Here is an 8503-nt window from a genome sequence, read left to right on the forward strand (position 1 = left end):
CCAAAACTACCGAGGCTCTGTCAACACACCTCCGGGAATCTGATGAGAAGATAGAGGTCTGAACAGCCCCTCCCTCGGGGGTGGATCCCAGGGACCTGCCTCCACCCGTTGGGAACATGCATCCACCATGAGAGATTACACTGCTGCAGAACTGGTGGAATTGGGGAACAGGTGAACTAAATAGATGTGAAAAAGATAACAATTTGGGGGGGACTTTTAAAATAATTACGTGTTATGGTGTATGTACTTAAAAAAAACCAAGATGATGGCTAATTGCTTTTATGTCACACAAAGTTTTTGTGAGTAATCTAAACATAATTGTTGGGAACAAATGATTTAGGTAAAAATGGGTAAGAGTTTTCAGGTACAATAATTATGTTTTATGGTATAGATGCTTGAAAAACAGCTTCCAAAATCTTTTTGGTAACTTGAAACTTTAGAGTTTTGGTAAATTAAGTTAAATGATCAAGATTCATTGAGTATCTAGGTCATTTACCAAACAAGATAAAATATTAGAAATTGATTACTAAACATAGATTTGTCTGCCTCTGGTTTCTTATTTCCAAGAAAGTAAAAGATGCTTGAGTTTATTGATAAATATGTTTTGTACCCGCTGAGGAATTTTCTATGAGAAAACACATATTTCTAAAAAGTCTCTAAACAAGGCAAGTAAAATGTATGTTTTCAGTAAAAAAGGTATAAAGAACAGAGATATTTTTGTTTGTTTTTTTAAGAAAGATAAATTTGTCCTAAGCTACTACAAAAGAATAAAAAGAGAAGAAGGCGTGGAAAAAATTCTGAATTTTAAAAACAAGTGACAGAAGGTTTGTGGAAGTAAAATCCTGAGGAGTTTGGTGTATGGTCAAGTTGGTTGAGATTAAAATAAATGAGTTTCAATATCAAGAGTAAAGCAGTCACAGGCAGAGCCGCTGGCTCCAGTGTGTGCACGGGAGGGAGGGCAGGCCAGGGACTCGTCAGGCCTTGGGCGGAAAGTGCCTGTGGGGGACAGGAAGAGCGCGGTGAGTGCGTGGTCCAGCACCCCAGCGCTGGCAGGGAGGCTGAGTGAAGCGGGACGCTGAGTCCTGAGCAGCAGGTGGCCGTGACTCCCTGCCCCTCCCTGCTCTCTGGTGACACGACTGAGGTTGAGCAAAGCTCAGAGAGTGTCTGCAGTGCGGCTGCCATGGCCCCAGGGAGCGGCAAGCACCCCTCAGGGGAAAAAAGTGATAAACAGCCAAACACTGTTCTGGTGGCTTTAACAGTGCCCACAGTGACAGCCTGGGAACGCCCTAGCCCCCTCGACTGGACGGAGGGCCAAAGGACCTTGACCCATGCCTGCAGCGCTGTGCAGGTGGTTCAGGTATCACGGGACCAGAAGCCACAAGAGGAAATAACAATGTACTGGTCCACAGGAGCATTTTGCTGTCAGGGGTGAAAATGAGCACAATGACTTCCATCACTTCTCACCTCACTCTGCTGCCATGCTTCTGGAGCACCGCCCGGTGGACAAAACCCCCTGAGGTTACCTTGTTTCATTACATTGATGGTGTCATATTAACCTCTGAGTCTTTTTCAGACCTTCAAGAAGCGTCTCTCTCCCTTGCCGCCCACCTATGCCAACGAGAATGGGTAGTAAACGACAATAAAGTACAAGGGTCTGGGTTATCTGTCAAACACTTGGTGTTATCTGGTCGGGTAAGACAAAAGCGGTTCCTGCTACTGTTATAGATAAGACACAGGCTGTCCATCCTCTTTAAAAGTTGGTGCCAAAGGGTATCATCTGGGACTAGGGGACCACCAAGCAGGAGGCCTTCTCCCAAGCCTAAATGACAGTAAAACAAATCCAGCCCTTGGGTGTTTTAACACAAGGACAGCTGTGTGAACTGGATGTTTCCAGTCACCCAGAGGGGTTCGGATGGGGTCTCTGGCAGAGGCAAAGCAATAAACCAGTGCCCCTCGGCTTCTGGTCCCAATTGTGGAAAGGGGCTGAAAACCAGTATAGCGCCCTGGAACAATTGTGTGCTGCTTACCTCGTCCTCCAGCAGGTGGAGCCCATAACCCATTCCCTGCCGGTCATCTGCCCATTGCAAGGTGGCTGAGGGATGCTTTCCAAAAGCCCCACTCAGGAACAGCCCAAACACAGACATTGGCAAAGTGGCGTGCATACTTACAACACCGAGGGACCCTCACCAGTAGTCCCCTCAGTGCAGAACTACATGCCCTCCTGGGGCCAGTAACACACACCACAGAAGAAACAAGCCCGTTAGATGAGGTGCCCATGCCTGAAACCCTGCCAAATGTACAGGAAGGAGGAGGACCAATCCCAGCAGAGGCCTGGTAGACGGATGGCTCCGCAAGGGGTAACCACCCCCCCCCCAGTGGACAGCGGGGACCATCCAGCCTTCAACCAGCAGCATGTGGTTGGACCCTGGCTCTGGATACAGTAGTCAACGGGCTGAACTGAGGGCCACCTGGATGGTGTTGACTTGTGAGCCCGGTCCAATATGTCTGTGCATGGACAGTCAGGTAGTCTATACAGGGCTCACCCTGTGGATGGCCTAATGGGCATGACAAAAGTGGACTATTAATGGTCACCCATTGTCAGGGGCAGAGCTCTGGGATGACATCTGGCATCAGGTCTTGGGAATGACAATAACAGTGTACCATGTGTCTGCACACCAGGTGACAACACCACCAGGAAACCAACAAGCAGATGAGTCAGCTCAGATTTGTCTCCTGGAAGAAGTGCCAGCCAAAAGAGTGGCAGGGTGGCTACACAGGAAGACCGGACACAAAGGACAAAGGACCCTGTGGGCTGTCGCCAAGGACTGGGGCCTCCCGCTGCGCTATGCTACTACGGTGCAGGTCTGTCAGGTGTGCCCTTCTTATTCCTTACAGAGACCCTGGGCCATTCCTCAGGACACAGGCCAAATTGCCAGAAGCAACCAGCCTGCTCAACGCCGGCAGATGGACTCCACAGGGCTGTTGCCTCTTTCTGATGGCTGTAGGCATGCCCTAACTAGTGCGGACACAGCTACAGGACTGCTACAGACATATCCCAGCAAGAGGGCCACACAGAAGACCACCATGAGAGGCCTGGGGACACCTCTGTGCTGCCTACAGTGTTCCCATGGACATCAATGGTGACCAAGGTATGCATTTTACTGGCCACCAGGTACAGGCGTGGGCTGATCAAATCGACATACCTTTGCATTTTCACCTGCCAAACTGCCCCATGACCATGGAGCTGGTGGAACAAATGAATGGCTTGCTGAAACAACAATTGAGGACGGAAGACAGGACCCTAGCCCACTAGACAAGATACCTGGCAACTGCAATATATCAACTAAATGATCATGAGATGCACTCAACACAGTACATACCAGATGTTGACACAAGGACCTGATGTGACATCTACAGACAAGGGCTAATCAAAGAAAGAAACTACAACCACAGATGGGCACTCAGAACAACTTGCTTTTCCCTCTGCCACAGAACTCCCTACTGGGACCCACATGGCCACTTGGCCCTGGGACTAGGAGGTGGGGCCCCTGTCTCTTAACCCCTTAGGGGACAGGCTTAAAACAAGATATCACATACAGATGGCCAATAGGCACATGAAAAGATGCTCAACATCACTAATCATCAGGGGAATGCAAATCAAAACTACACTAAGATATCACCTTACACCTGTTAGAATGGCTATAATCACCGAGACAAAACATAACAAATGTCAGAGAGGTTGTGGAGGAAAGGGAACCCTCATACACTGCTGGTGAGAATGCAAACTGGTGCAGCCATTGTGGAAAACAGTATGGTCATTTCTCAGAAAATTAAAAATAGAATTACCATAAGACCCAGCTATCCCACTACTGGATATTTATCCAAAGAACTCAAAATCAACGATACAAAGAGACTTATGCCCCCCTGTGTTAATTGCAGCATTATTCACGATAGCCAAGACGTGGAAGCAACCCAAGTGCCCATCCACTGATGATTGGATAAAGAAGATGTGGTCTATATATATACAATGGAACACTACTCAGCCATAAAAAAGACAAAGTCAACAACATGGATGGACCTGGAGGGTATTATGTTAAGCAAAATAAGCCAAAGACAAACACTATATGATTTCACTCATATGTGGAAGATAAACACACAGACAAAGAGAACTGTTTAGTGCTTACCAGGGGGAAGGAAAGTTGGGGGTGGGCACAAAGGATGAAGGGGCGCACCTATATGGTGACTGACAAATAATAATGTACAACTGAAATTTCACAATTTTGTAAACTATTATAACCTCAATACAAAAATTAATTTAAAAAACCTAACAGAATATCACAGTAACACCTCCAATTCCCCAAGGCACTTTCATCCTTTCCCTCTGGTGTGCCTTGTTGGATGGTCATGACCTCCCTGTTCTAGTCCCCTCTAAACATCTTCCTTTTCATCCTTAGGACAATGTCAGCCAGCCTTTCCACTGCATGGACACAGACTGGTGCTGGCATACAAAACCGCTCCACCTGCTGGGCATGCAGCGAGCTGCGTGCCTTCAACGGCAGGGTTACCATGGCATCTCCAAGCTGCCAACGCCTCTGACTGGAGAGCCGCATGAGAGCGGAGGAGTGCCGCCCACTTTCCCATTCCTACTCCCCTCCACCTGTGACATGTTTTCTTTGCTGTCCTTGCTTTTTTACTACTTCTTTTATTTTCATGTTATGCTTTCTATTGCTGTTGTAGTTTCTGGCTACAGTGCTCCTCTCTGTGTCCGGCTCAAGGGGAACTGCAGAAGACTGGTGCGATGAGATTGTAAGGGCCATTCTGACACATGGTGGGTGGAGTGTAGGGGCACTAGCCAGCATGCCCCTTTAAAACCATGTGTCCTTGAGGCTCCTTGTCTGGGCTGCATGCTAGCACTCATGATGATAACATTCCTGGGCTTGGCCACCCCAGCTGCTTTCTCGTGGGAGAGTTAGCACCAAGACCCTCGTGGTCAGAGGGAACACAGAGGCGCTCTGGGGCAGGGGTGCTCAGGTCCTTGGAATGCAGGTCATACAAGGACAGTCCCCCGTGGCAAGCACACAGCCTTTGTTCCTCTGCCTACTTAAGCAAGCTTCTCTCAGGGGGTGGTAGCGGGTGCACATTGCTGTCCAGCCGGCCACCACTGGACCTTCCCTGTAAGTAACTCCCCAGTAAACCCATATGTCTCATTCACCGTCTCCAGGTCTTTTCTTTGGTCTCTTGGCAACCTATCCTACACTGCTCACCCAGCTGGGCATGTGGGGGAATAATAAAGAAGGTGGATATTCCAGAAGGGGGGATGATCTCTCCTCAGCAGTGGAAGTGGGTGCACAGCCTACCCAGTGACTGGGTCACGGAAAACCCTGTTCTCTACAGGTAGGTCCTACTGTCGAGGCCACATCCCCACACACTGGGGGTGCATCAGAGTCTTCAAAAACTCAGAAAGAGCTCACACAAGCTGAGTGCCAGGTAGGAATGAAGTCCCAGTGTCCTCCCCTGAAAGAGGGAGGTCATACACTGACCATGCAGGACCACACAGGATCGTCTGCTTCTCCCTCCCGTCCTCCCCTCCCCACCAGTGGCTATTGACTGAGCACCTAGGGCCAGCACCGGGCAGGGGATCCCACCCTCCTGGAACTTGAGGCCTTGACAGTAAATAAATAAGCACGTCCCCGCAAAGATGGAAAGGCTCTGATGCAAAGGGCGGGGCGGTGGGACAGAAGTCAGGGAAGCTCTCTGAGGAGGGGCCTCAGCTGAGACCAGAGGATGAGGGAAAGGAAGCATGGGGCGAGGCTCAGAGGCGGGACAGGCTTGGTCCACTCCCAGAAGGCTGAAGAGTCGGTGGGCTTGGGGAGAGGGGCGGCAGATGAGGCGAGGAGAGGCTTGCAGGCCACAGGCAGTATTTCAGACTTTATTGAAGTGAACAGCTGATCCGCGCTTTCAAGGCCTTCAGGCTGCTGTGTGTGGGATGTGGGAGCTGCATGGAGGCAGGGAGGCCAGCAAGGAGGCCACCGCAGTCCATGTGAGCTTGGGGGCTGCAGAGGGAGAGTGAGGAGTTCAGGTGTATTTTGGAGGCAGAAGCCACGGGACTGGGTGACAGATTAGGTGGGAGGAGAGGGCTCCTGAGGGTCCTGGGTCTCTGGTCTGAGCGCTCAGGTGCAGAGCGGAGGCACCCTTCCCTGAGATGGGGCAGATGGGGTGGGGCAGAGAGATGAGGAGTTCCTTCTGACTTCCAAGTTTAGAAGTTGAACTTGAGACTCCTGAGCATGCCATTTCAGCTCCCTGAGCTCAGACTCCTCAAGTGGGGAAAAAGGAAAGGAAAGAAAAATGAGGGGTCCCATCCTTCGGAGCGCCTGGGAGAATGTAGCTGGAGCTGGGCTTCCCTTCAGCTCTGCACATCCCACACAAGCCAGGAACCCCTCTCTGGTCCAGGACTCTGGGATGGGGAGTCAGTCCTCCTCTGCCTGCTTTTCCCACCCTTCCTCCTCCTTTGGGGCAGGGATTGACCCCATGCTGGGTAAAGGTCTCTGCCCTGCCCTGCCCTTTGACTTTTCCCAGGGAAAGCTCCCCTGAGACTCTGACCTTCAGTGCCCTTAACTACCTACAGGTGGGAAAACCCACTGGCCACCCTAGCCCAGACTGGAGGTCAGCGTTCTCCAGTCCATGTCCCTGATGCCCAATGCAGGGATCCAGAGGCACGGACAGCTGGGGCCTGTCCATGCTACCCCACTGCCCAGGAGGACGGTCTCACAGCCTGACTGTGGCTCTGGCTCCCACAAGAGTCCCAGCCTCCTCTCAGCTGACCTGTTCTCATTCAGGCCCCTGGTCTACCGACATCTCTCTGTGCCTCCCGAGAGTCCCCTCTTCCCCAGGGTTTAGCATCTGGGACAGCATCAGCCAGGAGCTCTTGGCACCCACAGCACAGTGTTTTGGGAAAGGCACTTCTCATGGAGGGTTCTGGCATTGTGCTGTGCTGGCTTCCTGGGACAGACAGACAAGGCCAGCTCTGTGCTGGACACAGATCCAGAACATAGCTCCCTATGGCCTGTGGCAGGAACACAGATGTGTTTGTAACCTGCCAGGCCCTGCCACCCTCAAAATGACTAAGGTCACTAATCAGCATCGGTGTCTCTCTGGGGTACCTTGTCCCCTCTTGAACTTGGCCAGCCAAAGGCAGTCAACTTGCGCATTAATTCAAGCAGGGTGGGGCCTCTGGGTGGAAGAAGAGGAGCCCAGGGCAGGGATGGATCACCACTAGCATAAGCCAAGCCCCCATGTCCCCAGAGCAAGTGGCCGAGAAGCCAGAGCCGACAGCAGCTCCCGTGGTCCGGGCACCTGGGCTCCAGTGGGACTGCCTCTTAGTCCAGGGACATTTGGTTGACAAGGCTGAAGCCCCATGTCTGGAGAGCCAGCCTGGGCCCATCAACTGCAGCCCGGGCCCTGCGGTCTTCCTTGCTGCCAGGTCTGCAGCGAGCACTACATAAGAACATGTCTGGAAAGGGCTGCGCGCCTGGGGGCCCCCAGGAATGGCAGGCGTCTCTGAGAACTGCTGCGTTTCTGCGGTGCTTGCTCTGCAGATGGTGCATTCAGGGATTTTTCCTCCAAAGCTACGCTCATGCTCACCCACCCTGGTCCTCCCTGCTGAGATAGTTTGGGATCCCAACTCTCTCCTTCCACACCCAAACCCCATGGACCGTGCACCTTGGCATCACGTGTGGGTCTGGGAGGCCCTACTCTGCTTTGTACTGTGACTTCTCCAAGCCCCCTTCCCCTGTCCTAGACAATGGGGTGACCCCAGCTGCCTCATAGGATGGGTGGCTGAAGGAGCAAATAAGGAGCATACCGAATGCTTAGCACTGGTCTGGCTTTCCCGGGCTGCTCACGCCCCTTCTGGTCCTCAGTTTCCACATGGGGAAAATGGCTCCTGCTCACATCCACACTTGGTTTGCCGCCAGAGCAGAAGCAAGCTCCCTGAGGCAGCCCCGGCTTCTCCTCTAGGGACCATAGTATCTGCTGGCAGCAGACACCTGGGCAGTGTTGGTTGAGAGACAGCCATAGCCTGGGGGCTCTCGGGAATCAGGTGGGCTGGGCTATTGCCAATGCCCAGGGTCCCTCTGGAGACTCCCCCGGTGCCAGAGCTGCCCTGGGGGAGTGAGGGGGCTGGAGGTTTATTGTTTTCCTCTGTGTGTGCCTCAGGGAAAAGGAAAAAAACAAGAAGGAAAAATCTCTAGAGAGTGAGAGCACCATTGCTGCCCGAGAAGTCCGGGGCCTCATGGACGCCATCGGTGAGCCTCCATTCAGCCATGAGGGCAGGCCTGGGCTGGGCCAGAAACTGAGCCCTGGGGACACAATCTGGGAGGTCTGATGTAGGAGCAGCTGAGGCTCCCACTGTGTCCCTATGCTCAGCCACATAGGGGAACCTCTCCCCTTGGCCTTATCCACTCACCCTTTTTGCCAGGACATCTCCCTGGGACCTTCTCCCCTG

The 8503-nt window shown here is 52.2% G+C and overlaps 1 long non-coding RNA gene across 1 annotated transcript; it reads left to right on the forward strand.

The window, feature by feature from the left end:
• Nucleotides 1–770: 770 nt before the first annotated feature.
• Nucleotides 771–5204, forward strand: LOC124232304 (uncharacterized). The gene is made up of 2 exons (XR_006886813.1): nucleotides 771–3149; nucleotides 4455–5204. It is a non-coding gene; the product is annotated as an uncharacterized LOC124232304 (long non-coding RNA).
• The last annotated feature ends 3299 nt before the right edge of the window (nucleotides 5205–8503 follow it).

Source organism: Equus quagga, unplaced genomic scaffold (assembly GCF_021613505.1).
Source record: "Equus quagga isolate Etosha38 unplaced genomic scaffold, UCLA_HA_Equagga_1.0 HiC_scaffold_4431_RagTag, whole genome shotgun sequence".
Lineage (NCBI taxonomy): Eukaryota > Metazoa > Chordata > Mammalia > Perissodactyla > Equidae > Equus > Equus quagga.